Source organism: Sorex fumeus, unplaced genomic scaffold, assembly GCF_029834395.1.
Source record: "Sorex fumeus unplaced genomic scaffold, SorFum_2.1 ptg000103l, whole genome shotgun sequence".
Lineage (NCBI taxonomy): Eukaryota > Metazoa > Chordata > Mammalia > Eulipotyphla > Soricidae > Sorex > Sorex fumeus.
In genome coordinates this window covers 5,354,196-5,371,520 of record NW_026606160.1, presented here as the reverse complement: position 1 = coordinate 5,371,520, position 17,325 = coordinate 5,354,196, and positions in this window count along the sequence as shown.

Here is a 17,325-nt window from a genome sequence, read left to right as displayed (position 1 = left end):
GAGAAAATCCCAGTGATTATGAGCTCCAAAAAGCATGGCTCTTTCATGGGGGTACCAGGACTTTTTTCCCGAACTGCAAAAGGGCCGCCCTGGCTTCCAGGCAACCTCTCATTCCGGAAGTCATGCCCACAACTCGCACACAGCGCCAATTTACAACACACAGCAACAAAGAAGAAAACCGGCTGGAGGGCCCCACAGCTGCAGGAGAATGCTTCAGGCCGAAAATGGAGCTGATATCACTGGGAGGTCCCCGAAGAACTAGGTGCTGCCGTCCCGCCTTCTCCAGAGAAAATCCCGGTGATTATGACCCCCAAAAAGCATGGCTCTTTCATGGGGGTACCAGGACTTTTTTCCCAAACTGCAAAAGGGCCGCCCTGGCTCCCAGGCAATCACTGATTCCGGAAGTCATGCCCACAACCCGCCCCCATACCACCTTACAACACACAGTAACAAAGTAGAAAACCGGCTGGAGAGCCTCACAGCTGCAGTAGAATGTTCCAGGCCCCAAACAGAGCCGCTATCACCGGGAGGTCCCAGATGGGCTAGATGTTCCCATCCCACCTTCTTCAGAGGGTATCCAGTGACCATGAGCTCGTACAAACATGGATATGGCATGCGGGTACCAGGACTTTTTTTCCAAACTGCGAAGGGGCCACCCCGGTTCCTAGGCAACCTCTGATTTTGGAACTCACGCCAACGACTCGCACCCGGCGCCATATTACACCACACAGCAACAAAGAAAAAAACCGGCTGGAGGAGCACATAGCTCCCAGACAATGCTCTGGGCCTCAAATATTCAACATCATCTGGAGGTCCCAGATGGTGTACGTGCTGCCGTCCCGCCTTCTCCAGAGGGAGTTTCAGTGACCATGAGCTCATACAAGGATGTGTCTGACATATGGGTACCAGGACATTTTATCTGAACGACAATGGAGCGGACCCAGCTCCCAGGCAACCTTTGATTCCATAAGTCACGCACACGACCCGCCACTCAGCGCCATCTTACACCAAAAAGCAACAAAGAAGAAAACCGGTGGGAGGGCCACACAGCTCCCGGAAAATGCTCCGGGCCCAACTAGAGGCAATATCACCTGGAGGTCCCAGATAGGCTAGGTACAGCCATCCTGCCTTCTCCAGAGTGTATCCCAGTGACCATAAGCTCCTACAAGTATGGATCTGGCATACTGGTACCAGAATATTTTTTCCAAACTCAATGGGTCCATCCCTGCAAGCAGGCAACCACTGAGTCCTGAGTCAAACCCACAACTCGCCCCCCAGCGCCATCTTACACTACACAGCAACAAAGAAGAAAACTGGCTGGAGGGACCCACAGCTCCCGGAGAATGCTTCCGGCCGAAAATGGAGCCGATATCACTGGAAGGTCCCAGCAGGGGTAGGTGCTGCTGTCCACCTTCTCAGAGAAAATCCCAGTGAGCACAAGCTCCAAAAAGCAAAATCATATGGGCATGATTTCAGAATCAGAGGTTGCCTGGGAGCCGGACCGGACCCATTGAGTTCGGAAAAAATGTCCTGGTACCATCATGCCAGAGCCATGTGGGTACCAGGACTTTTTATCCGAACTGCAAAGGGAGCAGCCCGGCTCCCAGGCAACCTCTGATTCCAGAAGTCATGCCCACAACTCGCACACAGCGCCAATATACAACACACAGCAACAAAGAAGAAAACCGGCTGGAGGGCCCCTCAGCTGCAGGAGAATGCTTCAGGCCGAAAATGGAGCTGATATCACTGGGAGGTCCCCGAAGAAGTAGGTGCTGCCGTCCTGCCTTCTCCAGTGAAAATCCCGGTGATTATGACCTCCAAAAAGCATGGCTCTGGCATGTGGGTACCAGGACATTTTCCCCGAACTGCAAAAGGGCCGCCCTGGCTCCCAGGCAATCACTGATTCCAGAAGTCATGCCAACAACTCGCCCCCATGCCATCTTACAACACACAGCAACAAACTAGAAAACCAGCTGGAGGGCCCCACAGCTGCAGGAGAATGCTCCAGGCCCCAAACAGAGCCGATATCACCGTGAGGGCCCAGATGGGATAGATGTTCCCATCCCACCTTTTCCAGAGCGTATCCAGTGACCATGAGCTCGTACAAACTTGGATATGGCATGCGGGTACCAGGACTTTTTTTCCAAACTGCGAAGGGGCCACCCCGGTTCCTAGGCAACCTCTGATTTTGGAACTCACGCCAACGACTCACAACTAGCGCCATATTACAGCACACAGCAACAAAGAAGAAAACCAGCTGGAGGAGCACACAGCTCCCAGACAATGCTCCGGGCCTCAAATATTCAACATCACCTGGAGGCCCCAGATGGTGTAGGGGCTCCCGTCCCGCCTTCTCCAGAGAAAGTTTCGGTGACCATGAGCTCATACTAGCATGTGTCTGGCATGTGGGTACCAGGACATTTTATCCGAACTACAATGGGGCCGACCCAGCTCCCAGGCAACTTTTGATTCCATACGTCATTCACACGACTCGCCACCCAGCGCCAGCTTACACAGAAAAGCAACAAACGAGAAAACCGGCAGGAGGGCCACACAGCTCCCAGAAAATGCTCCGGGCCCAACCAGAGTCGATATCACCTGGAGGTCCCAGATGGGCTAGGTCCTGCTGTCCTGCCTTCTCCAGAGGGCATCCCAGTGACCATAAGCTCCTACAAGTATGGTTCTGGAAAACTGGTACCAGGACATTTTTTCCAAACTCAATGGGTCCGCCCCGGCAAACAGGCTTCCTCTGAGTCCTGAGTCAAACCCACAACTTGCCCCCCAGCGCCATCTTACACTACACAGCAACAAAGAAGAAACCTAGCTGGATGGCCCCACAGTTCCCTTAGAATACTTCCGGCCAAAAATGGAGCCGATATCACTGGAAGGTCTCAGCTGGGGTAGGTGATGCTGTCCCTCCTTCTCAGAGAAAATCCCGGTGACCACAGCTCCAAAAAGCAAAATTATGTGGGCATGCTTTCAGAATCAGAGATTGCCTGGGAGCTGGGGCAGACCCACTGAGTTCGGAAAAAATGTCCTGGTACACTCATGTCAGAGTCATGTGGGTACCAGGACTTTTTATCCGAACTGCAGAGGGGGCAGCCAGCTCCCAGGCAACCTCTGATTCCAGAAGTCATGCCCACAACTCGCACACAGCGCAAACTTACAACACACAGCAACAAAGAAGAAAACCGGCTGGAGGGCCCCACAGCTGCAGGAGAATGCTTCAGGCCGAAAATGGAGCCGATATCACTGGGAGGTCTCCAAAGAAGTAAGTGCTGCCATCCCGCCTTCTATAGAGGGAGTTTTGGTGACCATGAGCTCATACAAGCATGTGTCTGGCATGTGGGTACGAGGACAGTTTATCCGAACTACAATGGAGCCGACCCAGCTCCCAGGCAACCTTTGATTCCATAAGTCACGCACACGACCCGCCACCCAGCGCCATCTTACACCAAAAAGCAACAAAGAAGAAAACCGGTGGGAGGGCCACACAGCTCCCGGAAAATGCTCCGGGCCCAACTAGAGGCGATGTCACCTGAAGGTCCCAGATGGGCTACGTACTGCCATCCTGCCTTCTCCAGAGTGTATCCCAGTGACCATAAGCTCCTTCAAGTATGGCTCTGGCATACTGGTACCAGGACATTTTTTCCAAACTCAATGGGTCCGCCCCGGCAACCAGGCAACCTCTGAGTCCTGAGTCAAACCCACAACTCGCCCCCCAGCGCCATCTTACACTACACAGCAACAAAGAAGAAAACTGGCTGGAGGGACCCACAGCTCCCGGAGAATGCTTCCGGCCGAAAATGGAGCCGATATCACTGGAAGGTCCCAGCAGGGTTAGGTGCTGCTGTCCACCTTCTCAGAGAAAATCCCGGTGCGCGCAAGCTCCATAAAGCAAAATCATGTGGGCATGATTTCAGAATCAGAGGTTGCCTGGAAGCCGGACCGGACCCATTGAGTTCGGAAAAAATGTCCTGGTACCATCATGCCAGAGCCATGTGGGTACCAGGGCTTTTTATCCGAACTGCAAAGGGGGCAGCCCAGCTCCCAGGCAACCTCTGATTCCAGAAGTCATGCCCACAACTCACACACAGCGCCAATTTACAACACACAGCAACAAAGAAGAAAACCGGCTGGAGGGCCCCACAGCTGCAGGAGAATGCTTCTGGCCGAAAATGGAGCGGATATCACTGGGAGGTCCCCGAAGAAGTAGGTACTGCCGTCCCGCCTTCTCCAGAGAATATCCCAGTGATTATGAGCTCCAAAAAGCATGGCTCTGGCATGTGGGTACCAGGACTTTTTTCCCGAACTGCAAAAGGGCCACCCTTGTTCCCAGGCAACCTCTGATTCCGGAAGTCATGCCCACAACTCGCCCCCATGCCATCTTACAACACACAGCAACAAACTAGAAAACTGGCTGGAGGAGAATGCTCCAGGCCCCAAACAGAGCCAATATCACCAGGAGGTCCCAGATGGGCTAGATGCTCCCGCCCCACCTTCTCCAGAGGGTATCCAGTGACCATGAGCTCATATAAACATGGATATGGCATGCGGGTACCAGGACTTTTTTTCCAAACTGCGAAGGGGCCACCCCGGCTCCCAGGCAACCTCTGATTCTGGAACTCACGCCAACGACTCGCACCCAGCGCCATATTACACCACACAGCAACAAAGAAGAAAACCGGCTGGAGGAGCCCACATCTCCCGGAGAATCCTCCGGGCCTCAAACAGATTTGATAACACCGGGAGATCCCAGATGTGGTTGATGCTGCCTTCCCACCTTTTCCAGAGGGATTTCCGGTGACCATGAGCTCATAGAAGCATGGCTCTGGCATTCAGTACCAGGATATTTTTTCCAAACTCAATGGGTTCGCTCCGACTCCTAGAAAACCTCTGATCCCGAAAGTCAGTACCACGAGGCGCCCCCCAGCACCATCTTACACCACACAGCAACAAAGAAGAAAACCGGCTGGAGGGCCCCAGAGCTCCCAGACAATTCTCTGGGGCTCAAACATTCTATATCACCTGGAGGTCCCAGATGGTGTAGTGCTGCTGTCCCACCTTCTCCAGAGGGAGTTTCGGTGACCATGAGCTCATACAAGCATGTGTCTGGCATGTGGGTACCAGGACATTTTATCCGAACTACAATGGGGCCGACCCAGCTCCCAGGAAACCTTTGATTCCATAAGTCACGCACAGGACTCTCCACCCAGCGCCAGCTTACACCAAAAAGCAACAAAGTAGATAACCGGTGGGAGGGACACACAGCTCCAGGAAAATGCTCCGGGCCCAACCAGAGGCGATATCAACTGAAGGTCCCAGTTGGGCTAGGTACTGCCATCCTGCCTTCTCCAGAGGGTATCCCAGTGACCATAAGCTCCTACAAGTATGGTTCTGGAAAACTGGTACCAGGACATTTTTTCCAAACTCAATGGTTCTGCCCCGGCAACCAGGCAACCACTGAGTCCTGAGTCAAACCCACAACTCGCCCCCCAGCACCATATTACACTACAAAGAAACAAAGAAGAAAACTGGCTGGAGGGCCCCACAGCTCCCGTAGAATGCTTCTGGCCAAAAATGGAGCCGATATCACTGGAAGTTCCCAGCAGGGGTAGGTGCTGCTGTCCCGCCTTCTCAGAGAAAATCCCGGTGACCACGAGCTCCAAAAAGCAAAATCATGTGGGCATGACTTCAGAATCAGAGGTTGCCTGTTAGCCGGACTGGACCCATGGAGTTCGGAAAAACTGTCCTGGTACCCTCATGCCAGAGCCATGTGGGTACCAGGACTTTTTTGTCCGAATCTCAAAGGGGGCAGTCCGGCTCACAGACAACCTCTGATTCCAGAAGTCATGCCCACAACTCGCTCACAGCGCAATCTTACAACACACAGCAACAAAGAAGAAAACTGGCTGGAGGTCCCTACAGCTCCCGGAGAATGCTCTAGGCCACAAACAGAGCCAGTGTCACTGGTAGTTCCCAGATGGGCTGTGTGCTCCCATCCTGCCTTCTCCAGAGGGTATCCCAGTGACCATGAGCTCATACAAGCATGGGTCTGTTATATGGGTACCAGGACTTTTATTCCCAACTGCAAAGGGCCGCCTTGGCTCACAGGCAACCTGATTCTGAAGTCGCGCCGACACCTAGTCCCCCAGTGCCATCTTACACCACACAGCAACAAAGAAGAAAACCGGCTCGAGGGTTCCACAGATCCCGTGAATGGTCCCGACCCAAACAGAGCCGATATCCCTGGGCGGTCCCAGATGCGCTAGGTGCTGCCGTCCCGCCTTTTCCAGAGGGAATCTCGGTGACCATGAGCTCCTACAAGCATGGGTCTGGCATGCAGGTACCAGGACATTTTTTCCGAACGGCAATATGGCCGCCCCAGCGCCAAGGCAACCTGTGATTCAAAAGTCATGCCACAACTCGCCCTCCAGCACCATCTTATGCACACAACAACAAAGAAGGAAACCGGTGGAGGGCCCCACAGCTCCCGGAGAATGCTCCAGGCAAAAACAGAGCCAATATCACCCGGAGGTCCCAGATGGGCTAGGTGCTTCCGTCACGCCTTCTCCATACGGAATCTCGGTGACCATGAGCTTCTACAGGCATAGCCTGGGCATGCTGGTACCAGGACATTTTTTCTGAACTGCAATGGGGCCGCCTTGGCTGCAGGCAACCTCTGATTATGAAGTCACACCCACATCTCGCCCCCCAGTGTCATCTTACAGCACACAGCAACAAAGAAGAAAACTGGCTGGAGGTCCCCAGAGCTCCAAGACAATGCTCCAGGGCCCAAACAAAGCTGATATCACTGGGAGGTCCCAGATGAGCTAGGTCCTACAGTCCCGCCTTCTCAAGAGGGAATCCCGGTGACCATGAGCTCCTACAGATATGGCTCTGGCATGCAGGTACCAGGACAATTTTTCCGAACTGCAATGATGCACCCCGGCTCCAGGGCAAGCTCTGATTTTGGATGCCCTGCCCACAACTCGCCCCCAGGGCCATATTACAGCACACACCAAGAAAGAAGAAAACTGGCTGGAGGGACCCATAACTCCCGGAGCATGCTCCAGGCACAAACAGAGCCAATATCACTCGGAGGTCCCCAATGCGGTAGGTGCTGCCGTCCCACTTCTCCAGAGGGAACCCGGTGAGCATGAGCTCCTACAAGCATAGCTCTGGCAACCTGGTACCAGGATATTTTTTCAGAACTTCAATGGGGCCACCCCAGTCACAGGCAACCTCTGATTCTGGAAGTTGTGCCCACAACTCGCCCCCCCAGCGCCATCTTACAGCACACAGTAAGAAAGAAGAAAACGGCGGTGGGCCTACAGCTCCCAGACAAAGAACCAGGCCCCAAACAGAGCCAACATCACCCTGAGGTACCAGATGGGGTAGGTGCTGCCGTCCCGCATTCTCCAGAGGGAATCCCGGTGGCCATGAGCTCCTACAAGCATGGCTCTGGCATGCGGGTACCAGGACATTTTTTCCGAACTGCAATGGGGCTGCCCCGGTCACAGGCAACCTCTGCTTCCAGAAGTCACGCCCACAACTCGCCCCCCAGAGCCATCTTACACCACACAGCAAAAAAGAAGAAAACCCGGCATAGGGACCCACAGCTCCCAGAGAATGCTTCAAGCCCCAAACGGAGCAGATATCACTGGGAGGTCCCAGATGGAGTAGGTGCTGCCGTCCTGCCTTCTCCATAGGGAATCCCGGTGACCATGAGCTCCTACAGGCATGGGTCTGGCATGCGGGTACCAGGACTTTTTTTCCGAACTGCAAAGGGGCCGCCTCGGCTCCCAGGCAATCTCTGATTCCGGAAGTCATGCCCACGACTAGCCCCCAACGCCATCTTACAACACACAGCAACAAAGAAGAAAACCAGCTGGAGGGCCCCATAGCTCCCGGAGAATGCTCCAGGCCCCAAACAGAGCCGATATCACCAGGAGGTCCCAGATGGGCTAGGTGCTCCCGTCCAGCCTTTTCCAGAGAGTATCCCAGTGACCATGAGCTCATACAAGCATGGCTCTGGCATCCGGGTACCAGGGCATTTTTTCCGATCAGCAACGATGCACTGGGTTCCAGGGCATTCTCTTACTTTGAATGTCCCGCCCACAACTTGCCGCATTTTTAATCTATTTTAATTTATCTTTAATCCCGCCCACAACTTGCCCACATTTTTAATCGATGTTAAAAATGCGCACTGCATCCTAAATTTACACCTGTCCTTTTGGTTTATACATACTTCACTCCATATACAATGTGAAGTAAAATGAGGATTATTTTATTCTCCAATGAAGTCTACTGGCAGAGAGAAACAGAAACAAAGAAACAGCTGGTCATCAATGGGATGAGAGAGGACCTGGATGTTTTAAACAAGAAAAAGGGGTAAGAAACCCTATTTTATACGAGGGCGTTGGGAAAAGTGCCATGTCAAAAGGAGCATGTAAATTGAGACTAGAAAGATGAAAAGCAACACTTGCAGGATTTTCAGGTCAGAGAGAGAAAATGACCCAGGCAGAAAGAAATGTCAAATTGATGGAAAGTCCCAAAGGTGGAAATGTGGGTTGAATTCAATGCAGTGCTTGAGAAAAAGCAGGTGGCCAACGCGTGAATAAAGAATGAAGAGAGAAAGAGAGAGGCTGAGAGTAGTACAGAGGTGCAAGCACTTGCTTTGCACACAGTACTGGATTCCCCACACACTGCAGGGCAGGATCCCTGAGCACAGATCCAGGAGTAATCCTTGAATACTGCCAGGTGTGACACAAACCCCACCCCCTCCGCAATGGGGGACAGGGGAAGAGAGAAAGGAGAAAAGGAGAAGGGAGGAAGAGCAAAGGGAACCAAATCATGTGTCTTTTATCCTCAGGGAAGTAGGAAGCTACTTAGGGGATCAGGGACAATTGTGACTGATGATAGGACCAATCACCCTAATCACTAGGCTCAAGAGCAGAAGTGAATTAGCACAGCTCGGCGGTCACAGAGACAGGCCACTTCCATGCATTCAGGGCCAAAGGAAAGAAGAGTGAAATGAAGAGGTTTAAAAAGAGACAACCAATATCGAATGTTTGGAAACGACTCCTTCCAATATTTTTTTCAAGTCATCGGAAAAGCTGAAAGCAACTAAAAACATGGAATTTAAGTCACCATCCCCACCACCACAAGGACAGCCTCTCTCGGGTCACAGGAACCTTCCTTCCTATGCCCTGCACCCTTGGTAATCTCAGTTCTGTCATCAGAGTCTATGGGTCTATTTTCAGTGAACACTGTCTATTCCTTACCTTGGATGATCTACCGATGAGATCATCCAGGAAGACTTAGCCTTCAAGTTCTTTTTCTTTTCTTTAAATACACTTGAAAATAGGTAGCCTACTTACACTTGGAGAAAAATGTTAAAAAGTTTTACAAGAAAATCTCCCTCGTGTTCCCAGCCTACCTATGGATAACCACTGATACTTCTACTAAATACTCCTTAGAACAATAGTATAATGCTGTACGACTGAACTACATCAGTTCTCCATTGATGGGCACGTACTTGTTTCAAGTCCTTTGCTGTTACAAAGAGCTGTGGTGTAAAAAACATTGTTGATGTGTTGTTTTCTAAATGTGAGATTAAGTAGATCTAACTTTCTACATTCAATTACAGTTCATTAAGCTTGTATTACTATCATTCTTTATCAATGGAAATGTACTTGCACATCTTGAATTTTAATACTTTGCTTAGCATGTTGTCAGTTAAAATTCTTGGAAAAAAATTTGAACCCACTGCAATAGCTCACTTATAAAAGTTCAGGAATCTTCCAGACTCACCCAAATCATCAATCTTTAAATGATCTTCAGCCACAACATCCAGAAAGGAGTCACCAACTTTTCCTTTGACATTCATGTTTCCCCATCATGCTTTATAACGTAGACAATGTTACTTTATCTTCTGAACTGGAAAAGGAAGCAGACCTTTTACTCATTTGAAAAGGTTCTTTCAAATAATTGTTTTTAGAACTTGGGGAGTCAAAGAAATAGTGTTGGGGTGTGTGTGTGCAAAAATATGTTCTTTTAGAGTCATTTTTTTTCTTTCCAAAACTGAACTCAGAAGGAGACACCACAAATCAAAGGCACGTCTCCACTCCTAGAGGAAGGGAAACTCCCACCATACAGGAAATAGCAAGGACATCATTGTAAGGCCTCAGTATAACACCTGCCACAACTCCCTGAAGTCATGGTCACAGCCATGTGGGGACATTTAGCAATCACTGCCATTTGTGAAGTCTGTTTTACTTTCACACAGCTTGCTGATGAAAGCTCTCTGCTCCTGTTCCTAAAGGACTATCCCAGCGCTGTGAGGCACTTCAGGCAACTCAAGTGCTTGTTGTGGAGGTCTCTGACAGGGAGCTGTCATTGAGACAGCAATGCGATGTTTTTCAGAGCATTTGAACATGGGTCCATACCGTGAACTCATCTAACACGGTCCTCCTCCACTGCTGAATTAACCGAATCACAGGCTAGAACTTCTCTGGGCTGTCATCGGAACCGAGGACATCTCCCTTGTCAAGTTAAACCCTCTGAGAGCTCAGACATTTTTCAGATGAGGAAAGTCATCATCCTTAGACAAACACTGAATTTCAGGCCACCCGAAGACATTCTTAAGGGTGACCAAAGACCCACAAAAATTTGCTGAATAATGTTACCGTTATAACGCAACCTACCAGACGCCTTTTTCTGACCTTTACCAATTAAGACACCTGTTTGCTGGTGAGGGTCAAGCTTCTCAAATGAATCACCCTAAAAAGGGATCTACAGAAGCACACCCTTAACGTGTGGTAGACTCAAGTAGGCAAGCTTTACCAAGCCTTTCTACAGCAGGGCCTTTCAGAAACTTAACTAGAATAAAACTCGAGTATATAAAAGCCTGATGAAAATATCCTTGACTACAATTGACATCAGATTATTATTACTGCTGTTGTGGGTTTTTTTTTTTTGAGGGGGGGAAGGGGCACACCCAGCATTGCTCAGGTCTTACGGAGGAGGCAACTCAGAAACACTGCCTCCAGAAAAGCACACAGACTATCTAGGCACTATTATTAACTGGCGGTGTTGAGTTCTGCAGATTATTCCAATTCTAAGAACTAGCAAACAGCTTTTTGCTCTGATTCCCAGAAGGAAACTGGGAAATACATAGGATCCTTTCAAATCCTCACCTGCTCAGCGCGCCTGCCCACACCGCCTGCCCACACGCTCAGCGTCCAGCTGGGCCCCACGGGCTGGCAAGGACCCCCACCCCCATGCCCGCCCCTCACCTGCTCTGAGCGCCCGCCCACACGCTCAGCATCCAGCTGGGCCCCAAGCACAGGCCACCTAGCAGCAGCTTGGCATGGCGGGCGCAGCCCAGGGCCTCGGAGGTGGCGTGCAGGAGCCGGGCAGTCTCCAAGGAGCCACCACCAGCGGTCGGCGGTCAACGCCCGTGACGCAGTCCGCACAGGCACGCAGGACACGGAGCCCGCCTCAGCGTGAGACCTGGGAGGTGGGGAGCGTGAGCCCGCAGTCCCAGCCAGGCCTGCCCCACCCGCCTTCCCGCTGACCTTTAAAGGCCAGAGCAACAGCGCTTTCCCCCTCCCGCCCCCACCAACTGGCCCCTAGCCACGCCCCCTAAGCGGGGGCATTATGACATACATTGTTTGATTATGTTCACAAGCCAGTTAGTTTCAGCCCTCAGGAAAGAAACACAGCCAAATGTTCTGGCCTGTTATTTACAACCTCAAGCATCTGGTGTCAAGTGGGTCTGGTGTCATCTGGTCTATGAGAAAAGACTGACTCTTCTGCTATACTAAGATTTAGGTTTTTTACTTAAGGCAGCTTAAAGAAAGAGATGTTGAGCCTCATTGAAACCAATCTGGACACACACGTCTTGTCTCGCCCATTTTCATGGTTCCCTGTATTCCTGACCGTTAGTGGGATAGTCTACATGGACTCGTCTGGTTTTTTTTTTTTTTAAACAAACCTGGCCCAGTAAAATGAGGCTAGAATACCTGCAATGAGATGCTTTTTTCATTTAAGATTTCTTTTCCGTGGTTGAATTTTCTTTTTAGAACAACTACTTCTGGTCATTAGATTGAATCTGACAGTGTTCTGGATCAACGGTAATTATAGCAAAGCTATTGCATTTGTAAAAATTATTTATTCTCCTACATGTACTTCTTACCCTCTAAATGCTGATGACAGATGTCAAAGAGGCAAAAACCAGCTCAAATGGAAAGACCGTCAAAAAGAGTATCACCTTGTGCTTTCAAATACATTGAAGCATTTCGGTGTACAATAGTCCTTTCATTTGACATTTTTAACAAGATGCTGATACAGTGCAGCAAATATGCAAAGTCTTCTTTCACACAGTCTGTGAAGAAGACAGCTAATTTTTTTCAGTTCTGAGATACAAATGATTTAAAAAGAAATCAGGATGAACAAGTTTCAAAATGCAGAGTGTTCTGTGCATGAGTCCATTTTCTTTAATCTCTGAAAGAATAAAGTGGTAAGAAAACAAGACAAGATCTCCTGCTGCACTCTGATCTTCTCCACTGTGCTGGCCCAGACTCTATTCTGGCTTGGAAGGATGCAGGTGTTTCTTTACGGTGCCAACCTCCCAGTGGGTGAGCTGTTCCTCTGGCAGGTAGAGGCAGATGCTGCATAACTTGAAGATATTACCTTTATTTTTTGGAGTCTGCAAATGCTGTTGGTCGATAAAGAGAAACACTGACTGGTTGGGATTGTTGACAACAATTCCAGTCTTGTCCTTGTGGCTCAGTACATGCAGAAAGTGTTTTTCATAGTCACAGTGATGAAACTCAAATTTGGCATGAATGAGACGAAAAGGCTCATCAGATTCCTTCCAACTAGAAAACAGTAGACAGATAATTTTTTTCAATAACATTCTAAGGCCACAGAATGAAATACATCTCCTGAGTACAGTCAATGACATCCCTTCTCACAGACTGGTATCGAGGAGCAGGAAGCTGGACCACATCCTCCTTTAAAAGCTCTATGGAACTTTCCAAGGAATAGCTGGAATCCCGCACACCTTTTAGGATATTTTCTTATAATTATTCGTCATGACTGGTTTGACCTCAGACACTTCAAAACCTGCTGATTTTTTTCTTCTTCTCCTTGAATGCAAAGGTAATATACATCTTGAAGTCAAACTGGTCAGCTAGAGCTTCTTTTTCTTTCTAAGCTGAGCATGTAGTCTGTACAGAGCTTGTTTCTTCTACACGGACTCATCTTCACCATCTAGTCCGGCCCCAACAGAAAGAGACAGTGAGAGAGAAAGACAGAGAGAGACAGAGAGAAAGATACCGCCACTCCTCCAATAAGAAACTAGGAATAGTTCTCAAAAGCCAGAGTTTGAAAACAGGATTTGAAAACGGAAGTCCCTGGTTAGATGCTCAGTACCCTGTGGTCCCATGAACACTGCCAGCAACAACCTTTCACACCAAACCTGAAGTAGCTCCTGAGAACTAATAGGTGTGACCTCAAATCAAAAGCCAACGTTTGAAGTCATGGTTCCCACCACCAATTGAATGAATGTTCACAGCGCATTATATACTTAGGACCAAATCTTTGCTGGAATAAAAAACTAGCCACGATAACCCTGTGTGCATATTTCTGAGAATAAGACCTTCCTTGGGTCTAGAGTGATAGTGCAGTGGATAGAGCATTTGGTCCCCAAGGAACTGCTCAGAGTTGTTCCTGAGTTACAGAGCCAGGAGTAACCTCTGAGCATTTCCAGTCTGCTTCCCCGACGAAAATAGAAATGAAGAAAGCCCCCCAAAACACGGCTATAGAACGAAGAGCTGGAGTGCAGGCTTTGTGTCTGGGTTTAGTCTTGCACTGCATGGTTCACTCAGCACTGCCGGGAGTAATCCCAGACCACAGAGCTAGATTAGTCCGTGAACAATATGAGGTTCAATCCCTGGGGCAACCCATATGGTCTCATGAGCAGTACCAGGAGTAAATCTTGAGTGCGTAGCCAGGAGTAAGCCCTGAACATTGCCAGATGTGACTAAAAAAACAAAATCATAAGTACTTAGACCACCTGAAATAGAGCTGCGGGCAGGTCCTACAAGACACATTCCAGAGGAAGCTATTGCTGTCCCAAGGGATGGCAGATGACAACTCCATGTGAGATTCTTCCTCTGCAGCCACGCCAGTGAGAAGAACAGCTGTGAAGGTGGAAAACAATGAGATTGCTGGTTCTGACCCTGTCTAGGACTATGCGGATGGATGTGCTTATGCCTTACTTGATGCTGTTAATGTTCATTCATTTTCCCTTTCTCTTCCCTTTTCACTGTTGTAATGACCAGGATTTGCAGTGCTCCCACAGTTGGTTATGGTATTCACTGGGGTTACACGCATTTTGTTGTGGCATCTGCACACACTTGGATGCAGTGCACCACAGGTCATGTGGACTTGCTGAATCAAGCATCTTTCTAGTGTGGGAAGAACTACATCAGAGGAAGTGGGTGGGGGCTGGGGAAGGGACAAGGGACAGTCTGGAGTGAAGTGAGCGTGGGCAAGGAGGATCAGGGCACTCCTATGCCACTGTTCAGCAGCATAAGGACTCCATAAATTTCAAAGTGGATCCAGTCAATGGGTTTGCTGTGGTGCTATATCCAGGCTGGGGTGCCCACCTAATATAAAGGATCTTGAGTCAGGGTGTTTAGTGTGAATTCCCGGAGGTGACTGAAATGACTGGCAAGTTGGCTTCAAAGGGTCATTGAGAATAGAGAGCCGCAGGCCTGAGTCTGTTCTCAGTCATCGGGGTTCTAAGACACACGCCAAGAGAGGTGAAAAGACACAAGAAAGTACTGGCCGCTGGCCTCTGGCACTGAGTAAATCCCATCTCCTTCAAAGCCCGTGAACCAGCTGCCAGCATGGCTGGTGCATTCTCACTCTCCAGGCTGTAGGCCTTCCCTGACATCCCAGGCTGACACAGGGCCCTCCTGGGCATCGCCTCTTGATTTCCTGTGTGAATTCATCAGCATCTCCTTCATCATTTTGATTCCATGCTAATGATAAGCTTTCTCACAGAAGGTAAGCTCTGGAAGAGCAGGAATCGCACCTGCCTGTTCACCACAGCAACCTCAGAACCTACACAACCCAACACTCCGTTAACATGGAGAGGAGGGGGTAGCGGTCCCTCCTGGTTCTGTACTCGGGGGTCACTCCTGGTGATGAAGATATGCTGTGCTAAGGACAAAACTGTGTGCGAAGCAAACCTCTTCACCTCTCTCGAGCCACTCGTTGAACATGTAATAAATACTGTTGAATTAATCAAATTGTTATTCTGGGTTGTTTTTCCAATGGACTCGTTTCCATTTTGTATAGCCCCCATCATCAATATGTTGGCCCCTTGGTCTTACCATTTATGTTATTTTCATCTGAGGTCGGACCCTGACTGAGAAATGTTTTACTAGGCTAAGGATGTTTTTATAACTTTTTCTCCCCTCTGCTGGCCAAGGAGTTTTGATCATCATCTTTAAAAACATTTTGTGATGGGGGAGAATTGGGCTATACCCGAAGCTGCTCAGGGCCTACTCCTTATTCCTTCGCTCAGGGCTTCCTTCTAGAGGTACTCATGGGACCACATGTGGTGCCAGAAACCGAAGTGAGATTAGAAGCAGGTATGGCAAGTGCCTTGCCCCCTCCACATCTCTAATCCTAGATACATCTTCTCCATGAACACTCTAAGATATCTACTCTGTCACTGTCATCCTGTTGTTCATTGATTTGCTCGAGCGGGCCCCAGTAACGTCTCCATTCGTCCCAGCCCTGAGAGTGTATCAGCCTCTCCTTACTCGTCCTTCCCAACGGTGCCTTATGGGAGGCTCTTTCAGGGTCAGGGCAATGAGACCCACTATTAGAACATTTACTCTAGGTAAGTTAAAGTTGAATTTGGGCCTAAGAGAAAGAACACAGTGGCTAAGGCACTTGTCTTGCACACAGCCAATCGACTTCAATCCCCAGCATCCCATATGGTTCCCTGAGCCCCCGCCAGGAGTGATTCCTGAGTGCAGAGACAGGAGTAATCCCTGAGCACCACCGGGGGTGGACTCAAAGCAAAAATCAAACCAAGAAAAACCTGAAGGGGGTTATGCGATTTATCAAAGTCTGTAGCAAAGCTGAGTAAACTGAATTTTGTTAACTGAGCAGCAGTGCTCATGCTGCTAAGGGTTTTACAGGAAAGAGGAGAAGGTGAAAAAAAGAACTTAGAAGAAGAGGGGCTGTAACTCCGACTCTTTCTGGTGGCACTAAGGAGACATGAGGTTCTGGAGATCAAGTCTGGGGTTGCTGCATGCTGAGCTGAGCATCCACCCTGGAGAGCTCTCTCTCTCTCTCTCTCTCTCTCTCTCTCTCTCTCAATCTCTCTCTGCCCCTGGCACTTTTTAATGCTCTGACATCTGCTCTCATGCCAGCTGTTTTAGCATATTCAAAATTAACTGTTGCTTTCTGAAATTCTGATTTTTAAAAAATTTCTATTAGTAAAACACCATGAGGTACAGTTGTAGACTTACAAATGTTTGTGATTGAGTTTCAATTATACAGTGATCAAGTACCCATCCCTCCACCAGTGCCCAATTTCCACCACCATGGATCCCAGTATCCCTTCCCCCCCCCCCATTGCCCCTCCCCCCCACCCTGCCTCTGTGGCAGGGCATTTCCTTTTGTTCTCTCTCTCCTTTTCAGTGCTGTGGTTTTCAAAAGACGCATTGAGTGACAATCATGTTCGATCTATAGTCTACTTTCAGCATGCTTCTCCCATCCTGGGAGGATTCTCCTATCACTAATCTAATCATCTAATCTTTGATAAAGGAGCAAGAAATGTGAAGTGGAATAAGGAAAGCCTCTTTAACAAATAGTGCTGGCAAAACTGGATGGCTACATGCAAAAAAAATGGACTTAGATCCTGCCTAACACCGTGTACAAAATTAAGATCAAAATGGATTGAAGACTTCAACATCAGACCTGAATCCATAAGGTACATTGAAGACAAAGTTGCAAAACCCTCCATGACATTGAAGCTAATGGTATCTTCAAAGATGTCACATCACTGGCCAAGCAAGTGAAAACAGAGATAGACAAATGGGACTATTTTAAACTAAGAAGCTTCTGCACTTCAAAAGAAACAGTGACCAAAGTACAAAGACAGTCTACAGAAAGGGAAAGGATATTTGCCCAATACACATCCAACAAGGGGTTGATATCAAGGATATATAAAGTACTAGTTGAAGTCCACAAGTAGAAAACATCCAACACCATCAAAAAATGGGGAGA